General features: G+C 35.9%; 1 protein-coding gene across 16 annotated transcripts in view; it reads left to right on the forward strand.

Annotated features, from left to right (window-relative positions):
* The first annotated feature begins 1430 nt into the window (after nt 1-1430).
* The window catches only part of PTPRD (protein tyrosine phosphatase receptor type D), a 1183295-nt gene continuing 1171295 nt past the window's right edge, over nt 1431-13430 (forward strand). For all 16 annotated transcript variants that reach the window (XM_052700439.1, XM_052700447.1, XM_052700441.1 and 13 more), the window contains exon 1: nt 1431-1537. The gene's annotated coding sequence lies outside the window, so the exon portion shown is untranslated. The remainder of the gene's footprint in view (nt 1538-13430) is intronic.

The following is a 13430-nucleotide window of genomic DNA, read 5'->3' on the forward strand; positions in this document are numbered from 1 at the left end:
AAGCTTCCTGCGGGTTGGCAGAATGAAATCTTTATTTAAAATACACAAACTATCGTCAAGGGAGGAACGGAAGGGAAAACACTAAAAGGGCCAAACGCTATGCTTAACCCATCGAAATAAGCAGAGGAGGAGGAGAAGAGACGAGATTGGTTTGGGGCAAACGGAAGGGAGGGAAGGGGAGGAAGGGGAGAAGGGGGGAGTTCTCCTTGCAGTCCAGCCACAGCAGCTACCCAGGGACAAGGTGTCTCCATCAGCTTTGGAGAAAGCTTTTCTCTTTGATGGTGATAATGATAGTTGCTCTGGTAGTGGGAAAGGGACTTTTGAATACCAGAGGGGTAATTTGTGCTCACACTTAAGCGTGAACGATAGGAAAACGTGCCTAACCACCACATCCACGGCAGCGATCCCTTAAGTGGTGGTGATATTATTATTTTATTATTGCCAGCTAGTGGCTTTAAAGGTGCATTATTTTAATGCATTATTAATTGTTTTCCCAGGGAGAGAAGGAAACTGGGGATAGGACTTATTATTATTAATAGCGAGGAGATCACTCGCTCCTTTCGCGCACGACGAGGAGAGCGGTGGGAGGAGGCAGCGCCGGAGGGAGGCGGCAGCGGAGCGTACCCCGCTCCCGGGTTCGTTGCGCGGCCGCGGCAATCACCTGCGGGGGCCTGGCGCAGCCCTCGCCTCTCCCTCCCTGTGCCCCTACCCTCGCCCCTTTGCCCCAGCCTCCTGGCAGAAAGTTCCGCGGGCAGGAGCCAACATCGTGCCTGCCCAGTGCAGCCCCTCGGCATCTCTCCAGCTCCAGCCCCAGCTCCGCGAGGGCGGGGTGGCTCCGCGGGTGCCGAAGTTGCGGCAGGGCCGGGGGGCAGCCGCGACTGGCAGCCATCAAGTGGCTCGTTAAGGAAATGCAGGTGAGCGGGCGGAGCAGCGGGAGCTGCGCGAGGCGCGGCGGGGAGTGCACCGCCCGGCCCGGCCCTCCCTGCGCCGCCTGCCTGCCTGCCTGCCTGCAGCCAGCGGTGCCGGGCGCGGAGAGCGGGCCGACACCGCACCTCCTGCGGGAGACGCTCCGCCGCCCCCCGCCCCGCCCGCACCCCCCTCCCCCTCCCCAACCCTCGCTCGCTGCCGCTCTCCTCCCTCTTTCCTATCCCTCGCTCTCTCTCTGCCGGCCTCATCGGAGAGAGTTGTAGGTATCTACCCTCTCTGCTCCTCGCCAGCCCCCAAGCAAATTTTAGGGCGCAGAAGCCTCGGGAGGGCTTTAAAAATCGATGGTAGGAAAAACAAAATAAAACAAAAATCTTGGGAAAGATGACTCTTTTGCAAGAGTCTGTTCGGAAAGCAGGGATACCCCTAAGAAGCGAGAGGCAGCGGCGCTGGACCCCGCCAAAACAGACCTGCCTGATGTGGCATGTGCTTCTCTCTCTTTACAGTTCCTTCGGGGCCTGTGTGGACTAAGGGCACAACCCGGCGCCTGACTGGCAGGAGGGAAAGCGGAGACTCCTTCAGGTTTCCAAAGAGGTCCGAGCGGACTGCATTAGTAAGTAAATGCTCCGTGCTCGGTTTCTGACCCTGTGTTCATGGCATATACACACAAACGCATGCACACATAGACATGTATATGTATATATGTGTGTGTGTGTGTATTTGTGTGTGTGGTTTATGCTCTTAAGTCACACTGTTCTGGTCAGAGAGGAACTTGGTTGTTGTAACTTGAACTATTTCCAGTGGAAAAAGTGCATAAAGTGGTTTGCTTATCTCTTATGAGAAAAAAATATATATATTAGATATGAATGTTTGGGTCAAGAATTGGGTATGTTTTGTGTAGTGTCTACCTTAGTCTGAGTATAGGTACGTATTAGCTTATAGACAAAACCTAAACAAAGAGATGCACCCTCAGGAGAGGTCTGAAGCACTGTGGCTTGCTAAGTAATGCCAGGTGACAGGGCATGCAGTGTAAGGTGAACTGTGAGTGGACTATAAATATGCTGTGCTTTCAGATGTATGCGTTTTTTAGTTCACATCTCTGAATTTGTTATCTTTTTCTCTTGAAGTTTTATATGTGTAAAATGTATTCCTTTTTCTTTTCTTTTTTTCTTCCCCCTCCCTCTCCCCCCTCCCTTTCTTTTAATGAGGATGGCAGATCCAGAAAACAGCACTGTTTTCTAAGTTCTTTTGTGGAACACACCCAAAAGTTCTGATTTTTTTTTTTTTTTTTTTTTTTTTTCGATATTTGGAGGAAGATCTTGGGGAAACAAAAGGGTGAACTCATTTGGAAGGGGCTCATGAGCAGTAGGATTGAGCTGAGCAGTAAAGCTGACAGAAAGTACAAAGATCAAACAGAGGCATGTCATGATGTGTCTACTGTTAGGTGTTATTTACCACTAAATGTATCTTCGTCTAGGGAAGAGAACTTTCGCAGGCATTATTTCCCTTGGGACAGTGGACCCTTTATCGACATTTGCTGCATCTCTTGCAGGAAACAGCTAGTGCCAGTATTGAGGATTAACTGTTTCCTAGGTAGAAGGAGGAAATAGAGATGAGAAGTATGTCAATGAAGAACATTTGCTCGTGCTTGCTAATATCTAAATAAAAGCTTTGTGTTATGTCAGTAGAAATACAGTTGAGTCAGGTTTTTTGAATGTAGCAGAAGGAATCAATAACATTTCAGCATTTTTTAAATGTATTCCTGCCAAATGGACTTGGATTTGAATACTTCATGTTTTATTGTACCTTTTCTGGGAGCAATATGAATTTGAATGAAAGAAACTTACTTCTTTACAAATTCATGCAAATCCGCATTATTTTACAGTGCAATAGGATAATAAGTGGGTTACTCTAGGCTGTACAACTCTAGTCTAATGTGTCATGCTTTTACTTTTCATCTAATCTGTCACTAGAAGTGGTTAAACACGTGTAGAATTAATGTTTATTAGGCATCTCAGTGTGAAATTCGTGTTACATTTTCAGATATGGTTCAACATCAGTCATGGCTAGTAAATGTCACCAGAAGTAAAAGTTAATTAGGGTCAAATAAAGTGCTTTTCTTTGTGAAGTAAAGAAACAGTTTTTTTCACATCAGTAAAGCTAGTTGGACAAAATTTATTTAGTAAATTCATGTGACAGGAGTGGAAATGCCTAAGATCAGCAATGGGAGAAGGACAGTTTTCAGAGTTGCTTTCAGGTATTTATAAACTTCAAGCTAGAAATAATTACAAAGCGTAGGCTATAAGTTCTGAGGCACTGAATCAGGGTGATTTCATTTCACATCACAGTACTTTTTGGGTAATTTATAGTAACATTTATGACACAGAAAATACCTGATGAGCTTAGCTTAGTAAGAAATCTTATCATTATTATTTAAAAGCTATAAATTTATCATTCATGTAAAAGCAGAGGTTTTTTTTTTGTTTTGGTTTTTTTTTTTTTTCTTTGAGGAAGTAAAATTTTGTAGTGGCATATTGCTATGTTGAGCTCCCTGTGGGCAAAGCATTAAAATAATATATCCAGGTAATTCAGATAATTTTCATGAACTGTTTTGAGACTTCAGAGAAGTTTATTAAGTTAAGCTTTTTGTTATGCTAGGTAGTCTCCCACAGTGCAGCGTATGATACTGAGTAACTGATAAAGTATCTATTTTAACAATATCATTGGAAAAAAAATAAATATTTAAATATATTTGTCTAATTACATATGACCTACATTGCTGAGTTTAGTTTGAATCACAGCATGCTTTTGGCTTTATTATTTCAGAGCATGGTCTTCACTGTTTGTCTTCCAGGTTTTCTGTAAATCTAGGGATATCACTTGGCAATTCTTTGTTATCTGTATGAAAAGTACCTTCACACATATTCTACTTTTGCTGTAATTACTCCTTGCTATTAGATAAAATGATCTGAGTTAAATTGTGGCAATTACTTTGGTGTGCGTTATATTTGATATAGGTATGCAGAATTTTGATTGTAATTGTTGATGAAGGAAAGTGTTAAATCAGGTTAGACTGATTCAGTAGAAACATGAGGGAACTTCACAAAGGACCTCTCGTGACAGCAATTACATCTTAAAGTTGATAAAATTACATATATCAGCAGTAATGTGTTTTATTATGCAATTGTTCTTGTTATTCAAATCATACAGTATCCTGATGAAATATATTAGCAATCTGCAGGAATGAATGATTAATTCCTCTAACCTGTGCTTATTTTAGCAATCCTTACTAAGAAAGTTGAACTTACTTGCTTGAACTTGAAGCTGGTAAAGTCACTGTTTATTTTAATATTAATCGCATAGTATATCAAACTTTGTGATGGTGAACTGTGATGGAACAAAAAAGATAAACTATTACTTGTTATACAAAACTGTATTGAAGAAACTGACAGTACACAAACACAACACTTGACAGCAAAAACTATTTAAAAAATGTGATAAATATCATATGTAGTACACAGTTTAGTTAGCTTGGTTTCTAAATCTTATTTTAAAAACTAGTGCAGCATTAATAACTCTAATGTGCATGGATACTAATTCCATAGGTTCAGAATGCTGTAGCAGGTTGGAACAACTATGATATCATTGGCTAAATTGGAAAACAGGCCAGTTCAGCATTTAGGAAAGGGATAATGATATGTTGCATGAGCGCAGATCTTGTTTAGTGTTCAAACAGATTAGTATGTGAAGCCCACATACTTAGAAACTAATTGATTTAGTATCACTTTGGAGACTTTCTAAGTAGCACAGTCTTATTGGCATCAAATACAAATTTAACAGTGCCATTTATGAGAGATTCAATAATTTAGGGTTAGGTTTAGTTATCTGTACTCAATGAAGGTAGGTTCTATTTTGTCATTATTAGCCCTAGGCATTTTGGGGAAACTAGCAGGAGAGAGGAAAGTAGGGAAAAAAGTATATTTAAAAAAACACCATGGAAATATCTTTAATTAAAAGAAGGGAAAAAAAAAAAAAAGGGTGGGGGGGCGGGGTGGTTTGAGGTGTGTCTATTTACATGCCTTTGGATATTATTATTGTTATTATTATTAACCACATTTTATAAGGTTGTTAGTGTTAGAAGTTTTTTAAGAGCTTTTAATTTATTTTGCCTTACTGGTTTATATTCCTAACAAAAATGGATTAAGAAGGTGTTTTATGTCACAGTGGTGACAGTGTAATGACAAAAGCCAGAAGGTATTGACAAGGAGTGCATATTATCTATACATTTTTTTTTATATCTTTAGTTGCTATGAAAAATAGTAGCGAACAGATGGATTTAAAATTCTGATAGGAAATAACCAGCAAACAGGGATGAAATAATTCTCGAACAGAAATTAAGTGTTTGTAACTGTAATAACAAAGATTAAAAGAAAGAAATGTGCACGTTAGATTAGGCAAAGTGAAGGGATAACAGGAGGGCCTTTTTAGCTTTCTTAGCTAAAAGCTTAGTTTTAGATGTCTGATGTTCAGTTTTTCCATTCTAGTAGTTTCTCTAGTAAGTTTCATAATAAAATTGTAACAGAGAAAATAGTGGTAAATATGAATTTTCCTAGAAATTACTACTTTCGTGGTCAATATGGGCATGGAATAATGCATCCTTTTCCATTTACTGTCAATATTTGCAGACATGTTCCTGTTTCTTTTATGTTTTTATTCTATTGTATTAATATGCTCTACTGAGTGAATTCTCAGTAGAGAATATTTTCTCTACTGAGAAAAAAAATAAATCTTTTTTTTTTCTTCATTCTATTGCTTTACTATTAACTTTGTTAATACTTATATATTGACAAATATAATCTATGTTTCATAATCTTAAGCTCTAGCTGAATATTTTACATGAGTGAAAACTGAAGAATCTGGTTTATAAAATTGATTTAAAAAAAAATCTGTTGGGAAGGATATAAAATTGATCAAAATGCTAATATGTTTTACATTTATTGTAAATGCCATGATGCTTTTAAGTACATTACAGTTGTTTGCAATTGTATTAGACTTTTCGTGTTATGCACACTTGCATTGTACTGATATGTGAAATTAAGGTTTTAGAGAGATGTCTGGAGACTTTTCTTCATGTCTGTTTGCAACATGAGAAGTGGTTTTTTTTTTTTTTCCTTTTTTTTTTTTTTTTTTTTAAATAAGAATATTGTGTTAAAACGATTCCAATTGTAGGTACATGAGATAATGTTGCTTACAAGTTGAATGAAAGGTGCATTTTATAGGCCCAGACATCTGTTTTCTATTAACACTGACTGGAAAATGTTAGTCTGCTACTTTGTTCTTATCTTGATATGAAGAGCAGGATGTGTGCTTAAGCTATGTTCTTCAGTATGTTTTAGGAAGTCTTTTCATAAAGTAGATGAGACTTTTTGGTGCATATGGTGCATTTTGCTCTGCTCCTGAATTTGAAAATGAGAGCTGTATACAATGGCTGTCTAGAAATTGCTCTTCCTCCTTGGTGCTGCTTTATTTGATTTTAGATTACCTGAATCATTTGCGAAACATTTATAACACTTCCCGGAATCTTTTTTTTCACAGTATAAAGATGTGTTGGTGAGGAAAAAAAATGTTTCAGGACGAGTGAAACAGTTTCTGCCTTCTCTGTAAATACAGTGGAATGTGGAACTTTTTAGCTGCTCTAGCTATTATTGAAAGTGCATAAGGTAAACTCATTTTTCCAGAGTGTCCAGATGACCTCCTGGTGAACTCCTTGTAGGTGACAGAACAATTGCTTTATGATGATTGATTTAAGGTGAGCAACTTGAGTAAAGGTCCTCTGGTGGCAGCAGGTTGGAAGTGTACACTAGCTAGTCTTTAGGGAGCTGTCATTCTTAAGATTATCGCAGAAGTAGCGGTATAAAAACAATTGCATATACTCTGAATCTAGAAGTTAAGTGATTTTTAGATTCTCATACAGCATTTTAACAGTCATTGTGGGAGTATGTCAAGTAAAGTAACTTCCCTCTAGCTTTGATGCATTTTCTCTCTTACAGTCTTAAAATGTATCTCTCCTTGCCGTTCAAGACATTTACTCTTGGCAGGCCCAGTGCGATACGGGACAGTATCTAAAGTAGTTCACCTCCCCATTCTCCTCACTCTTCCTGCATTTTTTTGTTTGTTTGTTTATTATTAGCAAAAAGAAAGCCTTTATAACTGGATTTAATATCATAATTATTTCAAGTCTAAATATTTAGTTATTTACTTACTTTCAAGCAGCTATTACTTCAGAACATCTTTAGTAGCATTTTTTATATCCACTCTAAAAGTATTATTTTGGTGGACTTCATATTAACCTTGAAGCCTGTTCCTGTACTTCATCCGAATTTGAATACAACATAATATCAATACCTGCTCATCATTATAAGGGAAAACAGCTATGAGTGGCTATAAAAGTGCTAGCAATAATAAAACAAGATCTAAATTACTCTCCATTTGGGTGGAAGTATGTAAAAATATATATTACATCAGGTATCACGTTGCTTGAAAATGACAGAAAAAAACCCCTATGGTATAGTGTGTTGACTTCCTCTTAAAAGATGTTGCTTTACACTGAAAAGAAGATGCTGTGATTTGGTATCAGAAGAAGCTAAATGGCAACTTCAGTTCTTGATGCAAAAGTTTCAAAGGAGAGAATTCATACAAGCTGTGTGTGTCTGAATGTGTTGCTTTCCCTTTCCTTACTGCAGCCTTGACATGGTCAGGTGGCATCCTCAAATCTCTTAGAAGAACCAGAAAATGATAAGGAGCACTGTCTATTTTGAGATCATGATCATATATTGAAATTTATTTTGGTATTTTTCTTTATCTAGATTTCCTTTAAGAAGTATTTGTTTTTTGTTTTGCTTTTGACAGTTACTAAAAGAGGGTTGCTCTGAGAATAATACCTCCTATTTTATTATTTTGTCTCATGACATCAGAGGCGAATGATGGTAGTATGTCAGGATAGATATAACCTTCCCTCCAATATTCCATCACATTTTGTTGCTGTACGATAGATGGCAGCAGAGGGGCAGCCTGTCCAATGGCATATGATGTGGAAGTGTATATTGTGTGTAATTGAATTCCTCCATGTGGAAAAAATTGCACTTGTTGACATTCACTGATGCTTGCTAAACATTTGAGAAGACATAACAGTGGATGAAGGCACAGTGAGGCAATGGTAAGTGCCTTTCAGCAATGGTGACTCCTGAGTGCTGAAAGCTGTGGTGACTGCAATGTGATGTTCTGGTCAGCCACACAAACCCCGTGTTTTTCTTTGGATAATAAACCCCGTGTTTTTCTTTGGATAATTTATCAACATCTACAGTTTTAAGCATAATTGTTCTTTGAACTTGGCATTTTTTTTATATGAAGAAAATATTCACCAATGGCTCTTCTCCATAGCTGAAATTCTAGTCTTGAATTTTTTACAAATTCACACTTAGAAAGCTGCAGAAATACATTTGTCTGTTTTTGCAGTTCCAGATAGTCCGATGTGGTCCATGTAATTGATTTGACTCCCCTTTCTCTTCTCTGTTAAGCAGTATCTTATGACAATTTCTTGAATCAGCTAGCGAGGGTGGAGACTGTTTTGTCAAGTGCCTCAACTGGTCTGCAAGTGTAAACCTTCAAGAACAAAAGGAACAAAACAAGAGTAACCAAGTGTTCTTAATCATTCTCCCTATATTCATGATGTGATGTTCTACAAAATTCATTTATTCATTGAGAATTGGATCAGTAGTATATAAAAGGTGTTACATGGAAGAAAAGAAGAATAATTTAGAAGCTGGGTTAAATTGTTTTCTTCTACATTTTTAGAACAAAGTGCAGTAGCCTTTGTATGCATTTTTTTTTTTCTTTTTTTTCCCCAAGCATTTATTCTAAAGAGTCTATAAGAAATGAAAATATCGTGTCCCCTACAGAATGCCACTGACTAGAATGAATTAGGGATGATTTTTTTTTTCCCTGTACCTTTATATATATGTGTACATATGTGTACATATATATATATATGTGTATATAAAAATCTAGAATAAAATCATTTCCTGAGCAGCTTTGATAATAATTCTCTTATTTTAAGATCTCTTCCCATTGAGCACCCTCTCTATATTATTTGTTGTAAGACTGTTAGAAAAACATGAAATTTGTATTACGTGCAGCAGCATTTTGCACCATGTACATCGCTCATTTTTCCTTATCAGCTGTGGATTTTTTCAGGTTTCTATAGGTGTGGAAGAGAAGCTTCTGCTGTTTCTTTTATCATATTGACAAAAGAGTGTAAACTAGAAAGTATCCAACCTCAGTTGTAATCAGGATTAGCTTTGTTCTGTACTGTGGAGGCCTTTCCCAAGTTCCTCGTGTTTTCCATCTTCCCCTTTTTTTATAATTCTTCCCTGCAGAAGACAGGTATATTAGGTATTTTGGAATCAGCTCGTACCTGGACTTTCTGTTTCTTCTTACCTTTACTGAAGATGATCACTCTTCCTCTGTAGATAGGAATTCACATGACTTTTAAGTAAGACATGGAAGGAGTCATTAATTTCTTTTTCTTAGAAATGGTTAAAATTGAGAGTTTTCCATGTTATACAACTATTAGGTATTTCCTAATAAAGGGTGAGAGGTGAAGAATTAGCTGGTAAATACACTGCAATTTCAGAAATCTAAGAATGTGAACATTGCACAATTCTCTTTGTTTAGAATTGTGAACTGTGGTTATCCATATTCCAGTGTTGTTTCTAGTATTTTCCTCTTTTCTGAAGACAAGGATTTTTTTCACTTAAGACTAATTGTATCAGAAGCTATCAGAGATCTCCATGAAGTCAGCACTTTTGCTTAATTATCAGATTAACATTATATCTTGGAGATATTCTGAAAATCTTATCACAACATGCATATACGTGTACGTATTGGTACATGCTGAAGTGACATAAATCTTAGCCTCATATTCTTTAACAAGCTTATGTTTTTTGTTTGGTTGCTTGATTGCTTTGTTTTCCATTTTTCTTCTTTTTCTCCCTCTTCATAAATTATGTATGGAGTCCAAAAGCTTCTGCTACTAACTTTGCTTAATCCACAGAATCAACTTCTGTGCTTTTCTTTACTGTCCTTGTGTGTCTGAACAATCTACTGCTTGAGAAACATACAATTTTTTATCTGCTACTTTGTTAGATCACCTTTTTAATTGATTAATTAATTAAATTAATTTATTATTTTTTATTTCTTGGAAAGAAAAGATGGACCAAGGGATCTGTGTAATATAATTATGCTGTGGTGAGGTGTGTTTTCTGTTTCTGTGTTATTGACATCTTCACCATTATGCAACTGATAAAGATTACTGGCAATAATATTTTCTTCTGAGGTCAACCCTATTGATTTTTAGAGCGTAGACAGAGTTGATGTGATAAATCTTGTGTAACAATTCTATTTGGAATTATTTTTTAACAAAAGTTCCATTGGGAAAAGTTTCAAGAATTTTTTTAGTTATTTGATATGTACTTGCTGTAGGTATTTGAGTATTAGGTTTATTTAAATAATTGTTGCAAAAGACATTTAAATGTTCTTCTGAATAAATGATTCTGGAAATAAGGTGCATGAGAAACAACTCATGGATATCTCTAAATGTAGCCTATTTATTAAGGTTTTAGTGTAGTGAGAGAATAGATGCAGTATGTGAGCCAGAAACAATTTCCTTAAACACAGGGTTAAATTATTGTCAGAAGTTATCCTAATAATTACAAAGTTATTTAAGAATAAGATAAAGGGAACAAAGGAACCCTTACTCTGTGTCATTTTATCTAATTTTATTAATATATACAACCTCAAGAAATATTCCATCCTGCTTAATATGGTATACTGGCTCACACGAACTCTTGCATCTGTTTATGGTGTTTCGTTGGATTTCTTTATTTTATTAGCTTGGGAAAACATAGCAAAAATAAAATACATTAAGTTGAGGTTTTCTCTCTGTATCTCTAAAATCAGTACAGTGCCATAACATATTTGTTGTCATTTATGTCTACATCTCATCATAAGAAATTTGTGATCCAGATGAAACTAGAGAGATAATAAAGGAAGACATCTAATAACTACAGTAATAGTAATGATGATGATGTTTTGTGTTTAAATGAGAGCTAGATCACAATGTAAACTTCAGAGGAAATATATTTTTACACTGTAGTAGAAACTAACAGCTAAGTCTCACTGTTAACTAAAAATGCAGTTTTTACTATCAGTTCTCACATAAGCAGAAATAATAGTTTCTAAAGGATTACTGTATCATAATGGCTAAAATAATGTTGACAAAGATCGGAGAATATTTCATGTAAGTATCTCTGAGCAAAATGTATTGCAGTACAGCTTAAGCCCTGCTTTGTATTTTATGGTACAGTATGGGATTTTAGTTTGTTTCTTTGTTAATATAATTAAGGGAACACCTAGTGATTATACCACCTCCTTGTCTGTTGTAAATTTAAATTGTAAATGTACAATTTAAGTTATTGCAAAATACAATATCACCTTAATCTTCTTCTACAGCACTTATTTTTAGTACCTTTTGGGTGTCTTTGTCACAGAGAGCAGAGATTCTTGGCAGCAGTTATCTGTAATACCATATATTTATTTTCTTAAGGTAAAAAAAATTGTACAGTTTTTAAATGTGTTACTGTATTAGGAAGTCAGTTCTTAGTAACAGTACAGAATTATTTTGCAATTTTAAAAAGGTGAATGTCTTGTTAGTTTTATCCAGGAAAACAAAGATTTTTTTTTATCCTTTATTTGTAATCAGCAGGGGATGAGTTGAGGATAGAAAGAAGAACCATGGTCTTGTTTGCTTACTTAACTTACTTGACTTAAAATGAGGACAGAGTCCTTACATGCCTTCTGCACTTGGGAATAATTTTCTGTCTGAAAATTGGATTTGTCACACAGGTCCACCCCTTTTCTGTTATCCATTTGTATAAGACAAAAATTTTAGAAGTTTATTTGGTGATCAGGAAAAACACAGGTAAAGAAACTAGAGTTAGTTAAAAAATTACCTCAATAAAAATTGGCGATGTGTATGTTTGTGGAAAGCCTGTGCTTTCTTCCATGATGATAGCTACAATGGGGTGTAATGATTAATCTTTGCTGTGATCTGAGTGAGAATGTAGGTGAACAATACCTTTTTTCTCTGGAATTTTTAAAATATAATGACCATTTGATTAGCTCAATCTCTAAGTCAGAATGTATATATATATAATTTCCATTTGTAAAATTCATGTCTGCTAACATTGCCTGCTTAAATAGAAAACAGTGGTATAGAAGAGTAATTTGATTTTTATTCCAGTGGAGTCCTGTGGGAATGCCAACTAGTAAATAATGAAATGAGGCATTTAAACAGTTATATAGGTGTCTATTCATTGTTACTGGGAAGAAAGAGTCCCATCTTTCAAGTGTGACAGATGTGTACAGACATTAATGAAACGGGAACTAAAGTGTTAATTGGATTATATTTCCCTGAACTGCATAATACATCTCTCTTAATCCTTACAGCCCTTTACTTACCTTCACAGGAACAACTGTATTTTCAGTTGTAAATGGAAAAACATGAGTGATTGGAGTGCCAAATTGGTCAATTTTATGAAGCAAACATGCTCACTAGAAAACAGCATGGAGCTGCTATGCTGTTCAACTGCTTCTAACAACCATCAGTTTATGCCTCCCATCAGCAAAGATTTCACAGAGAAAGCAGTGGAAAGGAACCTAGAGGGAAAGATGCTCTCCAACAAACCCCATCAGACAAGGAATCAGGTCTTTGTCCCATCTTTTTTTTATAATGCACTTCCAGTACTGCTTCCTTGCTAACACCCTTGCAGATATTGTAAAGTGTAGCGAACTCTTGATTTATTATAAGTATGAACATTAACATGATTAATGAATTTCAGTAGCTACAAGCAAGTTGTATCTGCAAAACTACACTGAAAAAAATAAGTTTCTCTTGTTCATATCATTAGTAAATTAATAGAAAAGAAAAAGAATACACTTTTCTCCAAAATGTTAAATGGGGCATTACTTCAACTACATACCTGATTTAGATAAACTCTTGTTTTATATACTTTCAGAACAATGCTTGTAAATAATAGTATCATTCAGTCTTTGTATTATTTTAATTAACAATTAGTTAATATTATGTTCCCACAATGACTTCTGTAGTTACCTTTGTTTGAAGGAGGCTAATGTGTATTATGTATACACTGCATAGGAAAGACTGATACATAGCACATCTTTTTTTGCTTTATTTTCATTTTTCTTTTTTAAAAAAAAATTATAATAACTATAAAGATTTCAAGAAGTGATAATTAAAGTGTATGAACTAGCAGTATGAACTAACTAATTTATTTGTGTTTTTTAATTAGATAGTTGCAGTGGCATGCACAGATATGTACATAAAAAAAATGTGGATCATGAACTAATATTGCACAGTTCTTCAGCGG

The sequence above is a fragment of the Tympanuchus pallidicinctus genome, unplaced genomic scaffold (genome assembly GCF_026119805.1).
Source record: "Tympanuchus pallidicinctus isolate F22 unplaced genomic scaffold, pur_lepc_1.0 scaffold4, whole genome shotgun sequence".
Classification (NCBI taxonomy): Eukaryota; Metazoa; Chordata; class Aves; order Galliformes; family Phasianidae; genus Tympanuchus; species Tympanuchus pallidicinctus.